Source organism: Schistocerca americana, chromosome 3 (genome assembly GCF_021461395.2).
Source record: "Schistocerca americana isolate TAMUIC-IGC-003095 chromosome 3, iqSchAmer2.1, whole genome shotgun sequence".
NCBI classification, from domain to species: Eukaryota; Metazoa; Arthropoda; class Insecta; order Orthoptera; family Acrididae; genus Schistocerca; species Schistocerca americana.
Window position 1 is genome coordinate 941,763,168 of NC_060121.1, and position 19,786 is coordinate 941,782,953.

At 45.7% G+C, this 19,786-nt stretch overlaps 1 protein-coding gene across 1 annotated transcript in view; it reads left to right on the forward strand.

Annotated features, from left to right (window-relative positions):
* The window catches only part of LOC124606836, a 357,172-nt gene that overhangs the window by 158,371 nt on the left and 179,015 nt on the right, over window positions 1–19,786 (forward strand). The gene's annotated exons all lie outside the window — the stretch shown is intronic.

Consider the following 19,786-nt stretch of genomic DNA (forward strand, 5'->3'; position numbering starts at 1 on the left):
TCGTTTTGTTTTTGTTGATGTTCATCTTATACCCTCCTTTCAAGACACTGTCCATTCCATTCAATTGCTCTTCCAAGTCCTTTGCTGTCTCTGACAGAATTACAATGTCATCGGCGAACCTCAAAGTTTTTACTTCTTCTCCATGGATTTTAATTCCTACTCCGAATTTTTCTTTTGTTTCCTTTACTGCTTGCTCAATATACGGATTGAATAACATCGGGGAGAGGCTACAACCGTATCTCACTCCCTTCCCAACCACTGCTTCCCTTTCATGTCCCTCGACTCTTATAACTACAATCTGGTTTCTGTACAAATTGTAAATAGCCTTTCGCTCCCTGTATTTTACCCCTGTCACCTTCAGAATTTAAAAGAGCATATTCCAGTCAAGTTTTACCGTTAAAACAATAAAATAATGGAACTAAAATACAACAAAAGATGATTCCGTTTGATAGCATTTCTCCAAAAAGCGCAAATGATGATTAACTGGTGCTGTGGTGTAAGTAGATGTGATTCATACGGCACGTCCGTGGATGTCATTCTTACAATAAGTGCCGTAATGACAGGGAAAGGAGGATGGAGGAGTGAGGAGCAGTGCAGCTAGACTGTTATCATTTTGGAACGAGGGGAAGCGGATGTGATGTCGGAAGTGTCTCTGAGCTACAGATGTTCCTGGAAACAGATAGCAGATGGGGTTGTGGGGTTACGGTAGTCGTCCGAGAGGCTGAAAGTGGTATTGGAACGTTCATCTACAGATAGGACTTAGAGGCTAGGGATGTAGTTGGTCGGATAGGTAAACATAAGTACGGGTACTGTGTTTCCGTGGGGTACAGTATGTAGGGTGTAGAGATGGTGGGAGGGAGCGTGCTGATGTAGGCTCGGCAGCAGGATGGGACTGCAGAGCACTGGCGTACAGTGGAGTTTTGGTCTTCAAGTTTTGGGAATGAATAGGATTTGCGAAAATGGTGAAGGAATTTGAAGACACGTAGAAATTTTATCATTTGCTATAGAGTACGTATGTGAATGGGACGACGAGTTCTGAAGGTGAGGCGTAGTGCGTGGCGTTCAAGGACTACTTATTTTTGGGACGCGAAGGTCAGAGCTATTTTGGCGCGAGTAGGGATAGTCCAGCTGGTTATTGACGCTTCCCTCTTATAAATGGCTGCCACCAAAAAGTCGCACTTGAAGTATCGGGCCTGGGCCGTGAGTTATTTTAAACATACGGAAGTCACTACAAGCGGGAATACACTCGACAACTAGTGTAGTGTGGCTGCGGGTATCAGTCCGTAAACGAGTACACGGCAAGTGTTTAACATCACAGCGACAGTCAGTCTAAACAACATCGACAGACAGCGCAGGGGTCGTCACCGAAGGGCGGTCCTGCGGACACCTTTCCTTCCTTACTTGCGAGTGCTGCGCGGGCTGCTGTAGAACTTCGCTCTCTTCAGCCAAAAATACCAGAAGGCTGGGTGTCGGATAGAGCAGGTCGCGGTTGGGAATATCTGGAAGGAGAATTCCAGTTCTGGCATTCATCTGATTACCAGGGGGTATCTCCAGGAAACATTGGTCAAAAAAATGTTCAAATGTGTGTGAAATCTTATGGGACTTAACTGCTAAGGTCATCAGTCCCTAAGCTTACACACTACTTAACCTAAATTATCCTAAGGACACACACACACACCCATGCCCGAGGGAGGACTCGAACCTCCGCCGGGACCAGCCGCACAGTCCATGACTGCAGCGCCGTAGACCGCTCGGCTAAACTTAAACTGTGTATTTTTTATGACACCATGTTGTTCATTGTGCCAGACAAATATTAAATTTCCTTTTATGCTGGTATAAGTTTGTTGTGCCTGTGGGTGTAATGATAACATGAAGTGCTCATTTCTCATAGCAGATAAAGCATTGCGTTTGTACACGTATCTGTTGCGTTCTGATATGTTGCTGGAGGTGTTTTGTCTTTGGAGAAGAAAGTCTGTAACTAGCTTCAAGAGTAAGAGGTCGAAGGCACATTTGGAATATTGTCCATGGCACTATACTGGAATGTAATCTTGAAAAATGCGCGGAGTAAAGAAAAAAAGTATCTTGTCATCGATTGGCACGGAGAGAACTGCAGTAGACATTACCAAAGTTTCCACAATAAATGTCTCGCTAAAAATTAATAAAAGCTAACTCGAGTAGTCGCGCGCGTTAGCACGCAGCTTCAGCGATTCTGGGAGGCGCGCCGGCCCCCGATCGAATCCGCCCGGTCGTTTTATGACGGTGGACGGTTGGCTGGCCAGCCTGGATTTGGTTTTTAGACGGTCTCCTACATCCAACTAGGTGATGCTATGTTGGTACCCACGTCACGCCGCAGTTACACGATTTGCAAACATTTAGAAAACATTCTCACACTTTCACAAGGGGTGACACTAGACGCAGACAAATGAGGTACACAGATTCCGTCCTGGTGGGGAGAGCGAGCGGTGGGTGGAGCACAGAAAGGGAATCCGGCACCCTCTGCCACTAACACCGCTAAATCCATATTAACTCGCCGACCATTTGAAGACATGGCATAAGCCCACGAAAAAAAAAAGAAAAAAAAACAAGTTAAGCATTTACCTATTTTCTTCTCTTACCGTGGCAATGTGTCAAAACCCGTGCTTTATAATCTACACAATTATTTCATTCCAAGCTTCAGTTTACTAATTGTGTTTGCGTAGTTAGGGATTGGACAGTGGCACAGCTCTAGCGTATTTTGCATTTCCGCAATGAAACTCAACATCAGTGTCTTGATATCAAAGAGCCATCAGAAAATAATTTGAGACATAATGTCTGCGGAACTGCAGCGATTACTGTATGTTGTACATAAAAAGCAATGTCAATCGCGTTTATTTACTGTTGTGAGCGCTTTCGGTCAGGAGAGAAATTTGAGGCAGCAGTGACATGGGCGTTGAGGTAATAGCGGCACGTATCTGTCAAGTGCTAGTTCTTGTCAGCGCAGCGTAATGTTGAATCGTAAGGCGTACCGAAGCGCAGACGGCCATAATCAAAATGGGGCCTTACTGTACCGAGGTGCAATGGTCTGCTTCCCAAATGACTCCCATTAGCGAACTTGTCATAAATCGCTCCAGGCGAATGACACCGAAACACTCCTTCGTCTCGTCCTCGGGGATGTCTCGATATCGACGGCACGTTTAACACTTGTCTTCCTTCCTTTTTTTACGACGTTTTTATTAGGTCGATTTCCTGTCTGAATGTTCGGTATAAATTTTGCAATTGATTTTAAACTAACTTCCCGGTAAGTTAGAGACATGAAATTTTAAACAGCTCAGAACTGGATGCCAATGCAGTATTAACTTGCCTTCTTTCCTGGTTTGCGGCGGAGGGTACGTTGTATCGCACTGCCATTTCCCACCTTTCCTGTTCCAGTGGCGAATGATTTGCGGGGAACGATTACTGCTAAGCCTCCTTGTGAGCTCGAATATCTGTAATTTTTACCTTGAGGGTCTTTTCGCAAAATATACGTAGGAGAAAGCAATATATTAGTTGAGTCAGGTGAAGAGAAACTGGAGTAAACCTGAAATTTATCACACGATTCTGTTGTAATCTATCAAAAGGTTTGAAATCGATTGAAAAATTTTATATTAATTTATTTATACTTCGGTTCCATCCTTCATAGGCGTTGTTATAGCGACGGCGTTTCCCATTGCAATTCCACATATCTCTTGCATTATGCTCGTTATCGAGCAACTGGTCCACAAAATTATCGTGGAGTTCCTGAATCTTTTGGTTTACAAGCGTCCTCATCTGACTACACAGCCAACTAACACCCAACAATTCCAGGGGAAGGTGTATGAGAACTGAATACATTCTCATGTGTCAGCATATTTCTTCTTTCACCTTGTAGGCAGCAACGAGCTGCAACACTGATGGTTTCCATAAAACAATGATTAAAATGGCGATTACAACCCTTAATCTCCGTTTCAGGAAATCAACTTCTAAGTGGACGATAGCAATTTTGAAGACCATAATGAGAGGCGCAGGTTCCATCCACAGAAGCTGGCATTAAAAAAATAATAAAAAACGATCAAATATTTTTCGCTTTTCGTTCGGCAGCAAAGCGGAGGCAGGTGGAATAGTGTTTGTTTCCTCGCAAGAACTGTTAAGATCGGCGTGTAGTATAAACAACTGTCCAAATTGCTTGTTCGAAGCGGTCTTTCCCAGTAGTAAGTTGCAGGTAGCGGCGGACAGGTAAGTGTAAGCTACTTTTGAAATTGCCTGGTCCACTAACAGAAGTGTCTTGGGCTCCACAGAAATGTCAGCACGTTCCATCTGCACAAATCTGTCACAGATCCATTTAACAAACAGTGTAAGTGTTTTCTGCAGCTCAGTCTAGGTGCCCTTGAGATACTGGTTGAGAGGAAGTAGGTACCACTGCCCGACAGCGCTCACAAAAACTGCCGCAGACAGGCTATTACGTCGCTGTATACACAGGATGTTACAAAACGGTACCGACAAACTTAGAATGGTTGTAGAGGGTGCCATGAGGAACAAATTGACGATAGCAATCCGTGTCCGGAAACGTCATCCAAAGATGGTACAGAGCGTCGAATTTGTAGGCACCGGCGCCTGCCACTAGGCTATCCCTACGTGACTTTGTACGCTGACGGACCATAGGCGGAACGTCTCGCAGTGTTGTTCATTATTCAGGGATCACGACTGAATGCCACTATCGCCAGTGGAGAAGATGGAGATAGCTGCTGCGTAGACAAGCTTTGTCTCCTATGAATGTGATGCTCTGTTGAGCCGGTGGATGGCTGATTCATTTACATCCACATGGTTACTCTGCAATTCACACTTAAGTGCCTGGCAGAGGGTTCATCGAACCATTTTCATACGTCTTCTCTACCATTCCACTCTCAAATGGCGCGTAGGAGAAAGAAACATCTAACTCTTTCCGTTCGAGCTCTCATTTCTCTTATTTTATTATGATGATCATTTCTCCCTACGTAGGTGGGTGCCAACAAAATATTTTCGGATTCGGAAGAGAAAGTTGGTGATTGAAATTTCGTAAATAGATCTCGCCGCAAAGAAAACAGCCTTTGTTTCCGTGATTGCCACCCCAACTCGCGTATCATATCAGTGACACTCTCACCCCTATTGCGCGATAACACGAAACGAGCTGCCTTTCTTTGCACTTTTTCGATGTCCTCCGTCAATCCTACCTGGTAAGGATCCCACACAGCGCAGCAATATTCCAGCAGAGGACGGACAAGTGTAAAGTAGGCTGTCTCTTTAGTGGGTTTGTCGCGTCTTCTAAGTGATCTGCCAACAAAGCGCAGTCTTTGTTTCGCCTTCCCCACAATATTATCTATGTGGTCTTTCCAATTTAAGTTGCTCGTAATTGTAATTCCTAGGGATTTAGTCGAATTGACAGCCCTTAGATTTCTGCGATTTATCGTATACCCAAAATTTATCGGATTTCTTTTAGTACCCATGTGGATGACTACACACTTTTCTTTTCTTTCTTTAGTGCCATTTGTCTCTTTTCGCACCATACAGAAATTCTCTCTAGATCATTTTGCAATTGGAATTGATCGTCTGATGATTTTACTAGACGGTAAATCACAGCGTCATCTGCAAACAATCCTAAGGGGGCTGCTCAGATTATCACGTACATCATTTATGTAAATCAGCAACAGCAGAAGGCATATGACACTACCTTGCTGAACGCCAGATATCAGTTCTGTTCTACTCGGTGATTTACCGTCCATCACTACGAACTGTGACGTCTCTGAGAGAAAATCACGAATCCAGTCAGGCACGGTTTTCCATCTACAGTTTACTTTTCTCCTGGAACCCTCTAAAATCTCCAGTGTTTTTCGGTGTACGGGATAAAAGTAAACTGAAGATGGAAACCCGTGTCTGAAACCGTCATTCACTGAGGTAACAGAGAATCACTTTCAAAGGAGACAAGCCATTTCTACGCAGCAGCTAGCTCCAACTTCTCCACTTGTAATCGTGGCAGTCGGTTACGATTCTGAATAACGAACGGCATTGAGAGAATTACCACCTACGGTCCGTCAGCGTACAAAGTCACGTTTGCTGCACTGTAGTTCCTTCCCTAGATTGTCGTACAGATGACAAAATGGTAGATATCGAAATAGACGACAGAGGGATAGAGAAACAGTTAAAATCGCTCAAAAGAGGAAAGGCCTCTGGACCTGATGGGATACCAGTTCGATTTTACACAGAGTACGCGAAGTAACTTGCCCCCCTTCTTGCAGCGGTGTACCGTAGGTCTCTGGAAGAGCGTAGCGTTTCAAAGGATTGGAAAAGGGCACAGGTCATCCCCGTTATCAAGAAGGGACGTCGAACAGATGTGCAGAACTGTAGACCTATATCTCTAACGTCGAGCTTCGAAAAAGACGTTCGTGTGAAATCCAGCTCGCGCTATTCGTCCACGAGACTCAGAGGACCATAGACACGGGTTCCCAGGTAGATGCCGTATTTCTTGACTTCCACAAGGCGTTCGATACAGTTCCCCACAGTCGTTTAATGAACAAAGTAAGAGCATATGGACTATCAGACCGATTGTGTGATCGCATTGAAGAGTTCCTACATAACAGAACGCAGCACGTCATTCTCAATGGAGAGAAGTCTTCCGAAGTAAGAGTGATTTCGGGTGTGTCGCAGGGGAGTGTCGTAGGACCGTTGCTATTCATAATATACATAAATGAGCCGGCCGAAGTGGCCGTGCGGTTAAAGGCGCTGCAGTCTGGAACCGCAAGATCGCTACGGTCGCAGGTTCGAATCCTGCCTCGGGCATGGATGTTCGTGATGTCCTTAGGTTAGTTAGGTTTAACTAGTTGTACGTTCTAGGGGACTAATGACCTCAGCAGTTGAGTCCCATAGTGCTCAGAGCCATATACATAAATGACCTTGTGGGTGACATCGGAAGTTCATTGAGGCTTTTTGCGGATGATGCTGTGGTATATTGAGAGATTGTAACAATGGAAAATTGTACGGAAATGCAGGAGGATCTGCAGCGAATTGACGGATGGTGCAGGGAATGGCAATTGAATCTCAATGTAGACAAGTGTAAAGTGCTGCGAATACATAGAAAGAAAGATCCCTTATCATTTAGCTACAATATAGCAGGTCAGCAACTGGAAGCAATTAATTCCATAAATTATCTGGGAGTACGCATTAGGAGTGATTTAAAATGGAATGATAATATAAAGTTGATCGTCGGAAAAGCAGATGCCAGACTGAGATTCATTGGAAGAATCCTAAGGAAATGCAATTCGAAAACAAAGGAAGTAGGTTACAGTACGCTTGTTCGCCCACTGCTTGAATACTGCTCAGCCGTGTGGGACCCGTACCAGATAGGGTTGATAGAAGAGATAGAGAAGATCCAACGGAGAGCAGCGCGCTTCGTAACAGGATCATTTAGTAATCGCGAAAGCGTTACGGAGTTAAACTCCAGTGGAAGACTCTGCAGCAGAGACCCTGAGTAGCTCGGTACGGGCTTTTGTTGAAGTTTCGAGAACATACCTTCACCGAGGAGTCAAGCAGTATATTGCTCCCTCCTACGTATATCTCGCGAAGAGACCATGAGGATAAAATCAGAGAGATTAGAGCCCACACAGAGGCGTACCGATAATCTTTCTTTCCACGAACAATACGAGACTGGAATAGAAGGGAAAAGCGATAGAGGTACTCAAAGTACCCTCCGCCACACACCTTCGGGTGGCTTGCGGAGTATGGATGTAGATGTAGATGCTGCCGAAGTGGTGGCCTGGTGGCAGATGCCGGCCCCTGTAAAAACTTCGACGGTCTGTAGCGTTATTGGATGACGTTTCCATACACGGGTTCCTATCGTAGAGGGATTGCAGCAGGTTAACGGTATTATTTTGTAAAAACCTGTATACAGCCGTTTGTCGCATAAGATCATTGGCAACGAGTGTGGAGATATGTGTACGAAGAGATTTCCGTCGAATCGTTGACCTCGGTGAATGTTATCCAGGTCGGTATGGTACCTCTCTCTCTCTCTCTTTCGCACACACACTGCAGTGTCGAGTCAAGAGGCTGGAAGAAACGCGGAGAGGAATCGCGGCCGCCCCCGTTATTTGGGTCAGAGGGACCGCGCGCACCGCGGACGCAATAAGCGCGGGCCGGGCCGGGCCGGGCGAGACAGTGGCCGGCCCGGCGCTGGCGCCTTTGTGAGGGCGCGGCCTTGGAGCAGCCCTGAGGGCCGAGGCGCCTTTGTGCGGAGGGAAGAGGGCAGAGGGAGCGCGGCGCTGGAGGGCCGGGTCGATTGTCTGGGGCCGCCATAATAGCGCTCACCCTCCCAGCGTCCGCGGACGACGCCCACAAACCGGGGCGCCGCGCCGCACCTAACCACTGCCACGTCCAGGCACCGGACTCCTCCGAGAGACGCGCCACCTAATACGTTGCCGAAATAAGTTCGTAGCATTTTTGTTTTGCACGGCGGAATTCCTGTTGCTGTGGGTTTCTTTATCTATTGGCACTTTTTATTTGCAGTTTTCATACCATCGTTTTGTCATTTGGAGATAATGAGCTGTGGATGCTAGAAAATGGAGTGTCAAGTGGTGAAATTGGAACCTTTCCGTGGTATTCTTTTTGAACGCAGTAGAGGGGTTGCAGCAGCGGACGTAGCCAAAAAACATTTATGCTGTGTATGGGGATAATGCCATTGGACAGAGCATGGCAAGAAAGCTGTTTTGTTGTTTTAAGCAGGATCGTGTTGACACAGTGATTCTCCACGTTCAGGAATAACTACGGGGTTTGATGAAGATCGTTGAAACGCATTAATCCACAACTATCCACGTCAGTCTACGCGAGAAATGGCAAATTTGATGGACTGTGACCACTCCACGATCGCGCAACATTTGCATGCAATGGGGAAGGTTCAAAAATCGGGTGTACGGCTATAGCAAGCTGTAAGCAAAAATCATAAATGGCCATATTTGCATCTCTGCTTGCTCGTCATAATTGGCTCGGAGGACATCGACCATTAGTATCCTGTACCGTTGCTGGTGAGGAGAAATAGTGTCTTTGTGCCAACTAAAAATCACGTGATTTCTACAATCGCGGAATCGAAAAGTTACACCAGCCCTGGAAGGCTGTTGCAAATAATGAAGGAAACTATATTATTGATGATTAAAGTCTCTATTATCTATATATCTCTTGTGTTTATTAAACTTGTGGGAAAAGTTACGACCTTAAGGACGAGAGTATGTTTTGCGTGATATGTCGCTGCCGGGTAATGTGGCTCGATGAAACTTGAAGCTCACATCGAAAGAACAGCTACAGTATACTACAGAAGATAACGGAAAGAAATACGCAATGAGACAAACAGAAATGGCACTTTTATTTACGGTTCTTTACATATTGCAAAAGGTGGGACCTGGTCCTTAAAAGGGTATGTGATCACCGCGGACGGCAGTGCAACGTGCTCCCATGCGTACCAAAAGATTGGTAAGGAGTTGTTGAGGGAAGGCGCTGCTGTACCAGCGCGATTGGTAATTGCCGGATGGTTTTTGGTGACGTGGAGGTGCTGCAGTACGTCTCTCCAGTACATCCCCCCCCCCCCCCCAATCTTTGTGTTCTTGCCATCCACACACTGTTCACCATGTTTCTCACTCTTTTTTGTACTGAGAAATATGGTGAACAGTGTGTGGATGGAGAGAACACAAAGATGTGAATATATGGCAGTAATAAAAGTGGTAGTGCGACCTCCAGACCAGATGTGAGGAAACGCAGATCAGCAAATCGTAAGTAATTACTTTTTTTACAAAAAATCGCGAAGTGAACTGTTTGATAATCTATAACTAACAAAACTGTATCGTTCCCACTGCTGATGCCTTAGAACCGGAGAAGGCGAAACGCGTGTGGGATAAATAAAGTAACTGGCAGCGGGAAAAGACAGTTTGATTTGCAAAACAAGTATTTATATGCTTGCTGCGGAGAATGGCCACACAAACAAACTTGTTATAGTTTCAAACATTTTCTAAACTTTTACTGACTTACATGCTTAAAGTCAGGTTTTAACGCATTAACTCACGTGAAATAATCAGAAGTTTGGAGCTGTTTTATAAGTGGGAGTTCAGTTCTTTAAACAATCGGGGTTTGCTCGTGTTTTGTGAAGCCCTTGTTAAGCGAGCAATTGTCTGCTCAAAACTGAATACTCGCGGTGAGTGCGCCTTGCGTGCCTGCGTGTAAATCAGCCGCTACTCAAGTCGCGAGAGACGCCAATGATCGAATTACTGTGCCAAGAGTCCACAGATCCAAAACCCTGAGCGTGCCGTAGAATGCATGTCCACAGAGACATGTGACTGGCGTCGTCTGCTTACATCGGAGCCGTACGTCTGAGTGCGGCCATGAGTACCATTGCTGTCCACCTACAGAACCTCTGCCGTTGCCCCCCCCCCCCCCCCCCCCCCGGGTTTCAGAAAAAAGCTGGCCACGTACAAATTCTGAAGAATATAGAGTCGCATTATAATTTATTTCTAACGTAAGTAGCGCTTTCCAGAATCCGCCCGCTATGCGCCTGAAGTCACGCAAGCCACCTTGGGTCGATATAAGGGTCACAGACGATTTCGATGTCACCGAGAACTGGAAAGCGGGTCTGTCGTGCGGAGGAACAGACAGTTTAAACATTAACCTGTAAATTCATCCGGTACGTAAGTGTTCTGTTACACAATAAGATAGTAATAAAAATAATCGGATGTTAACATATTTTCGTCACACTCACTCACGTTACAGGAATGGGTTTTGTCTCTTTGTAATCTTTATTTTACCGTCTGCTTCGCTTTCGTGACACGCTGCTTAGGCTGCAGGAGTACGTGATATTCCTCCCACCAGCGTGCTCCCACAAGCGAAACCAAATATCTGAAATCAAAAAGATGCAAAAAGATGTTTATGGTTCCCGTTGAATGAATGGCTCTGAGCACTATGGGACTTAACATCTACGGTCATCAGTCCCCTAGAACCTAGAACTACTTAAACCTAACTAACCTAAGGACAGCACACAACACCCAGTCATCACGAGGCAGAGAAAATCCCTGACACCGCCGGGAATCGAACCCGGGAACCCGGGCGTGAGAAGCGAGAACGCTACCACACGACCACGAGCTGCGGACTATGGTTTACGTCAGATGGACAAAGAAAAGCATAAATAATAATGTCAGTAGATGAAATACATGTTTAATGAAAATAGTGTCAATACTGAAATAGTCCGAGCATGGGAACGAGAGAAGTAATTGTCGATGTGTCGGCCGTTGTAGCCGAGCGGTTCTAGGCGCTACAGTCTGGAACCGCACGACCGCTACGGACGCAGGTTCGAATCCTGCCTCGGGCATGGATGTGTGTGATGTCCTTAGGTTAGTTAGGTTTAAGTAGTTCTAAGTTCTAGGGGACTGATGACCTCAGAAGTTAAGTCCCATAGTGCTCAGAGCCATTTTTTGAATTGTCGATGTTATTTGGCGCTTTGGTAAAAGCAAAACACAAAGGATAAAGTAAAAAGGCCGTATTTACTACTTTGTAAATATTGTTTGATCTCAGTCCAGTATGCAGTTTCTTCTGCATTTAGTACATCTTTTTAACTATGGGTATTTCTGTTCGAATTATTAAGACTGAATGTGCAAATTGTTACAAATTTCCACTTTTCACGAAGAGAGTTTTTCAAACACGTAAAAGAAAATGTCACGTTTTGAATGAGTGCAAAGCAAATGGTAAATATGAACAGAGGTATGATCCTATGAAAGTTCTTGTAATTTTCTCAAAGAAATGAAGGTTGTTGTTCTGAAATGTTTGGATGACGTTTTCACTATCCCTTCAGTTCTCAACAACGTCGGGAAATCATTATACGATCATTTTCAAGAAAAAGCACTATGGCTTTTATGTTTGTCATTAATAAACTCTGTTATCATTGCTAGTACCTTTATTGTGTTGCTGTTTTTCGATTTGTTGTTTGGACGGCCGCTCATAAACTCACTTTAACTGTTTAGGTGCTGAACCACATAGCACAAACCTGAGTCTCACAGCCATGTAACTCTGGCACCGATATCTACACGAAGACAAGGAGTCGTGACATGGCACGCTCAGTACAGGAATACTACGCCTAGGGTGCTGCCGTCGAGTCGATGGAGTCGAGGAAGATGGCGGTAACAGGGGTTTAAAGCGCAGCCGAGCCGTCGGGATGTCTCGCTACTGTACGGAGGAGCTGGGTTCAATTCAGGGCAGTCTCAGGGATTTTTCCTTGATCCGATAACTTGGAACGGCGTGCACTCGGTCAAGTGAGATGAACTGAAAAGCTACTTGAATGAGGAGTAGCGGCTTCAGAGTTCGGAAAGGTGACAACGGCTGGGAGAGCGTTACTATGAACCATTGCCCTTCCGAGTGGCCCCCCAAGCAGAGAATGAGACGGCGGTCGTGAGCATCGCGTGGTCCTCAAATGGTTCAAATGGCTCTGAGCACTATGGGACTTAACAGCTGTGGTCATCAGTCCCCCCAGAACTTAGAACTACTTAAACCTAACTAACCTAAGGACATCACACACATCCATGCCCGAGGCGGAATTCGAACCTGCGACCGTAGCAGTCGCGCGGTTCCGGACGGCGCGCCTAGAACCGCGAGACCACCGCGGCCGGCTGCGTGGTCCTCAGGACGTTGTTTGCTGTCACATTAGAATTCCTGTGTGTGGAAAGCGTACATGTTGGCTACCTCTCGCGTATAGTGCCTTTCTCTGACCTCAGGTCATAACGGTACCATACAAGTCTCAAATGCGCTCCCGCGCGGCCGGACTGGCCGAGCGGTTCTGGGCGCTACAGTCCGGAACCACGCGACCCCTACGGTCGCAGGTTCGAACCCTGCCTCGGACATGGATGTGTGTGGTGTCCTTCGGTTAGTTGGGTTTAATTAGTTCTAAGTTCTAGGGGACTGATGACCTCAGAAGTTAAGTCCCATAGTGCTCAGAGCCATTTGAACAAATGCGCGTTTTTAACTGAATGATACTTTGTTGATCTGAGAGTGTGTTAGACATTGTCTTCCGCTTGTGACTGATAATCGATGTACTTGAAACTGACTCCTAAACAGCAGTTAAATTGCATTAAATGACTTTCCTCTTCTGCTAGAATGTCATGTTTTGCAGGATTCAGTGTCCATCAGCTCACATTTCAACGTTAGGTCACAGCTACGGCTGCCAGGTCTCCCGTATTTTACCCACATTTTCTCCTGTCTCCCGTATTTACGACAGGTCTCCCGTATTTTACGGGTTTTCCCGTATTTTATCCATCTCACTTATTTGACGTATATTTGATAATGTTTTCCCTCGAGTTTGATAAAGTTTTATTTATTTACGCTAACATTTACGTACCATTCAGGGATTATCGTTCCCAAACCAGATATCAAGATTTCCAGTTTATCATCTTTGACTTATCTCTTTTTCACGTTGGCAACTCGAAGCTTCTGTGACTAAAGTTGTCCCTCGGTAGCATCTAGATGCGCAGTTCGATCTCAGTCCACTATGCAGTTTCTACTGCATTTAGTACATATTTTTAACTATGAGTAGTTCTGTTCGAATTATTAATCCTGAATTGGAAATTGTTACAAATTACAACTTTTCATGTAGAGAGTTTTTCAAACACGTAAAAGAAAATGTCACTTTTTGAATGAGTGCTAAGCAAACGGTAAATATGAACGGAGCTATGAGCCTATGAAGGTTCTCGTAATTAAATGTTTTTAAACATGAATGGCCCTATGATGCTATGAACGTTGCTGTAATTAAATGTTACGGTAACTATGAATAGTGCTATAATGATACGAAAGTTGTTTTAATTAAATATTTAAATACCGTGTACAATGACTAATCCTTGTTAATTTTCAACTTGTTTTGTTAAAGAAGTTCCAATATGTAAAAGTACAGGAAAAAACACATTATTTGTATACTCTTGTGAATAGCTGTATATGGCAGACTCCTAAAGGTAAAATAGGCCGATAATACCACGATGGGATTATTTTGGCCAACATTGGAAAATCTCCCGTATTTTTAGTTTGAAAAACCTGACAACCTTGGCCACAGCAGTGGAAATTGTATTTTACCCGCATTGTGCTACAGATTTACAAGGCAAACGGGTTCTGGCCCGGTTGCCGTTGTCGACTGTGGCTGTTGATACCGTTAGCAGCAAAAGTAACTTTACCAGCCTGGCCACTTACCCATAAGTTAAAGAGAAACTGAATTTGCTGGAAAGTTAAAGGGAATATAAAAGATTTGCGTTAGTATGTATATGGAGTTGAACTGTTCGTTGACGAAGGAAATCTTCTTGGTAACTTTTTACAAATCGCGCCGGCCGCGGTGGTCTAGCGGTTCTAGGCGCGCAGTCCGGAACCGCGCGACTGCTACGGTCGCAGGTTCGAATCCTGCCTCGGGCATGGATGTGTGTGATATCCTTAGGTTAGTTAGGTTTAATTAGTTCTAAGTTCTAGGCGACTGATGACCACAGAAGTTAAGTCGCATAGTGCTCAGAGCCATTTGAACCATTTTTTACAAATCGCTCGTGGGGTTTTGCTTTGGAGACAATCTGTTGTGGAGCTGCGTAATGCAAGATGAAAGAGGGCACTGAATTATTGTAATGTTTATTGCTTTGTCGCTGCAACGTCCGTCGCATGTCGCCGATGTCCAAATTCTCCGTTACTGTCCGTTGGTTGTTCTTGGGCTTCAAATCCGTTTTCCATCGCACGATCGCGGAAGCGACGGAGTGTAATGTACGCTCGAAAATTTGTCAAATAACTATGAATTCGTCATTCGCGCAAAGGCAACGGTTTTTTAACTATACAAAAAGCATCTTCGAACACAGATCATTCGTAAGTTAAAACTGGATACTTAGGCTTCGGCTCTCTTTTTAGTTAATTCAGCGCAGAGCAGTACTTTGGCAACACACTCGTATATCATGCTTGGAGTTAACAATGACCTCAGCGGAGAGAGCGTTCGGTTTGTAACATTATACGTGTTAACTTTCAAAGTTTGACACGGAATGGTGACAAAAGCTGTATGGTTCACAGAATAAAACTGTAAATCGTAGCTGAATTCGAATAAGCCCCTAATAGGTAGAGCGGATACCCAAAAAATTTCCCTTCTGGCCATAAAAACGTAAAGTTGCCCTGACATGAGTATATAACAAAAACTGGTTCAGGGAAATTTGTAGTTTTATTCTGTTTAATCTGGAAATCTCAGGAAAATCTTTAGATGAAACATAGTCGCCACCCTTTGTATATGTAAATAGTGATAATGAAACTAATCTACAGTAGTCCTACGACGATCGATAATGTTCATCATCTAGCTGCTCGCTTGTTAAAAATTTTATGTCAGGGTTCTTTGCACAGTGGTCGATATTACAACTTGCCAAACATTTATCCTGAAACACTAAACTCAAGTAAGGAATATTGTTGACTTTGGAAACGATCACCACAGTAGCGTGGGTAAAGAGGTTTTGAGCTGGTGTGGTAGTGTTTATTGGGTGAGTGTTGCACACACGTATAATATTTCGTCATTGCCAGGGGCTTAGCGCTTGGCCGATAGTGCCGGGAGCTCGCAGAGTGAAGCCGTTGTTTGCCCTGCGGCTTGACTGCCGCGTACAAGAGCAGGCCGGCAGCTGTACAGCTGCGACGGGCGCAAGTGCGGGCCGCTCTTAGAAGCGCAGCTGTGGCTCGGAGGCCGCTCGTTCCGTAAGCTGTTACTTCCCACTCGTATCCCAGCAGTTGAGGCGCTGGAGTGAGCGGGGTGCCGTCAGGCTCGCTGAAAGACACGGCAGCTGCGTCCCACGGATGCAGCCAACAGCGTGATAAACTTCCTGCTCTGTGGCTGGATGGAGATCGCCGTACGGCAGCATCGAACTACCCTTCGTGGAAAAATGTCCATGGGTAAGTCATGTACGATAACTGTATTCCGTCATCTTCATCATGATCGTCATCATAATTAGGAGCTTCAGCTATTGAGATGTATAACAATGAGCCAAACCGCGAGATGGTTGGTTGGTTGAGTCGGGGGAGGGGACCAGATAGCGAGGTCATCAGTCCCATTCGTTTGAGGAATGATGGGGAAGGAAGTCGACCGTGCCCTTTCAGAGGAAACATCCCGGCACTTGCCACGTGACGTGGGAAAGAACGTACATTGAAGAGCCAAAGAAACTGGTACACCTGCCTAATATCGTGTAGGGCCCCCGCGAGCACGCACAAGAGCCGCAACACGATGTGGCATGGACTCGACTAATTTCTGAAGTAGTGCTGGAGGGAATTGATACTATGAATCCTGCAGCGTTGTCCGTAAATCCGTAAGAGTACGAGGGGGTGGGGGGGGGGGGGGGGTTGGAGATCTCTTCTGAACAACACGTTGCAAGGCATCCCAGGTATGCTCAATAGTGTTCATGTCTGGGGAGTTTGGTGGGCAGCGGAAGTGTTTAAACTCAAAAGAGTATTCCTGGAGCCAGTCTGTAGGAATTCTGGACTTGTGCGGTGTCGCACTGATCTTCTGGAATTGCCCAAGTCCGTCGCAATGCACAATCGACATGAATGGATGGAGGTGATCAGACAGGATGCTTACGTACATGTCACCTATCAGAGTCGTATCTACACGTATCAGGGGCCGCATATCACTTCAACTGCAGCCGCCCCACACCGTTACAGAGCTTGAACAGTCCCCTGCTGATGTGCAGGGTCCATGAATTCAAGAGGTTGTCTCCATACCCGTACACGTCCATTCGCTCGATATAATTTGAAACGAGACTCGTCCGACCAGACAACATATTTACTGTCATCAGCAGTCCAATGTCGGTGTTGACGGACCCAGGCGAGGCGTAAAGCTTTGTGTCGTGCAGTCATCAAGCGTGCAGGAATGGGCCTTGGGCTCCGAAAGCCCATATCGATGCTGTTTCGTTGAATGGTTCTCACGCTAACACTTGTTGATGGCCCAGCATTGAAATCTGTAGCAGTTTGCGGAACGTTTGCACTTCTGTTACGTTGAACGATTCTCTTCAGTCATTTTTCTTGCAGCATCTTTTTCCGACCGCAGCGATGTCGGAGATTTGATGTTTTACCGGATTCCTGATATACACGACACAGTTGTGGAATGCTCTTACAGGCAAATCCCCACTTCATCGCTACCTCGGAGATGCTGTATCCGATCGCTCATGCGTCCGTCGACTGTAACACCACGTTCAAACTCACTTAAGTCTTGATAACCTGCCATTGTAGCAGCAGTAACTGATCTAACAACAGCGCCAGACACTTGTTGTCTTATGTAGACGTTGCCGACCGCAGCGCCATATTCTGCCAATTTACATACCTCTGTATTTGAATTCGCATGCGTATACCAGTTTCTGTGGTACTTCGGTGTATATTACCGGATCAGAGATGAACGGATAATAATGCTAGCGATAACACGGGATGCAAATGGGGAAACCCACTGACTAAGCGACTTTGACTTAGGTCAGATTGTTATGCCCCGACGCCAACGAACGAGCATCAGGGAAACGGCGAAGTTGTGCTACTGTAGTGGGCATCAATGGAAAGTGGTTGAAGGACAGTGAAACCACGAGTGGCCCACAATGTGTTGGATGTCCACGCCTCATCACGGAATGTAGAGATCGGAGACTTTCCTGCTCCGCAAAGAAGAATACTTTCAATCTGTGGCAGATCTGACGACAGAGTACTATGCTGATGGAGACACAAGTTTTTGGGGTATGCCATTCAGCGCACATTGTTGGAAATGGAGCTCCCCAGCGTACAACCCCTACGTATTCCCATGCTGATCCGAACAACATAGAAATTACGATTGCGGTGGGAATGGGATCATCGTGTTTGGGCTGTGGATCGATGTAAACGTGACGTCTGGTCGGTTGAACCACGAGCCGTGTTACACCAGGTCGATGGTCGTGTCCCACTATGCCATCATCTTTGCGAACGGCTGCTCGAAATATGAACTGCGCAAGGACAAAGGCGGTGGGGACAGTATTATGCTATGGGGACATTCACCTGGGCACCCATGGGAGTCGTGGTAGTAATCGAAGGGACCATAACGTGTGTGCACTGGGTGAACATTGTTGCGGACCACCTTCATAAATTTGTATTTGATGGCATCTTCCAGCAGGGTAACTGGCCGTGTCACAAGGCCAGAGTCGGGCCGCAGGGGTTTGAGGAGTATGATACTGAACACATCTGGGACGCTACAGAGCGCCATCTCCGCATCTATAAAGCACCGGCTCTTAATTGGCGGTAATTACGTGACCTGTTCGTAGACAACTGATGCCACTTACCTCTGGTAACTACCAGTGACTTTTCGAATCCTTTCCACGAATAATCACTGCTGTATTGTTTTCCAAAGGTGGCCCAATACCATATTAATCAGTTGGTCACAATGTTTCGGGTCATCAGTGTATGTTACACTTCCATATTTTCTAACGCCTTGTATCTACCTTGCATTAGGTCATCGTCTCTGACGCAGTGGTAGGCATTGCACGCGCATTCGGGAGGACAGTAATCCAAATCCCGGCTGATCAGCCAAATTTAGAATTTCCGTGCATCGCCTGAATCAGTTAAGACAAATGTCGAAAGGGCGCCTTTGAAAAGAACACTTGCACTTGCGGTTTACTTCCCCAGTCTGATGTTGTTCTCCGTCTCTCACTGCCCTGCAGATAAGATAGTTCTGATGGTGCAGGACACTACCCATCTCTTACAGAAGCAGAATAAAGAGATAATACTCTGCTGAGTACAGCGACACATTGGAATCGAGGGGTACAACGTAGCTGACAAAGCAGCGAAAGCACCCTGCCAGGGAAACCACGGCTCACTGTGACGTCACCGTACAGGCCGTAGTGTCGTGGGCAACGAAACTGGTAACGGCTGAGTGGGAGAGACACTGACAATAAGAGAGAAAAAAGCAAACTGTGGCCTATCAAACCGAAAACCCGGTCCAGGCAATTTCCTTCCGGTCTTTATAAATACATAGACCTGTTTATTTCTACAATGGTTTACATCAGTTTACAGCGTAAACATTTAGCTATTTTTCGACATAATCACCAATTCTGTCGATGCATTTTTGTAGACGCTTTGGCAGTTGTTGTATGCCCATGTCATACCAGCTCGCTGCCATGCTGTTCAGGAAGTTACGAACGTCTTCTTTCACCTCGTCGTTAGAGCTGAATCGCTTTCCCGCCAAATGTTCTTTTGACCTAGGGAACAGATGATAGTCACTGGGCTCCAAGTCAGGACAAGGGAGTGGGTGGGTGATTATGTTCCACTGAAACTGTTGCAGGAGAGCAACGGTTTGCCGAGCGATGTGTGGGCGAGCGTTGTCATGGAGAATGTGTACGACCTTGCTCTACATTCCTCTTCTCCCGTTCTGAATTGCCCGTTTGAGTTTTTTCAGAGTCTCTTAGTACTTGTCAGCGTTAATTGTGGTCCCAGCGATTCAGCTCCGACAACGAGGTGAAAGAAGAGGTTCATAACTTTTTTGAACAGCATGGCGGTGAGCTGGTATGACATGGGCATACAAAAACTGCCAGAGCGTCTACAAAAATGCATCGACAGAAATGGTGATTATGTCGAAAAATAGCTAATGTTCAAGCTGTAAACTGATGTAAACCATTGTAGAAATAAACAGGTGTATGTACTTATAAAAAATAGGAGACCTTACTTTTGGGATTATCCTCGTAATATAAGGTATATTCGTTCGTACCTTTTTGAACAGCATGGCGGTGAGCTGGTATGACATGGGCATACAAAAACT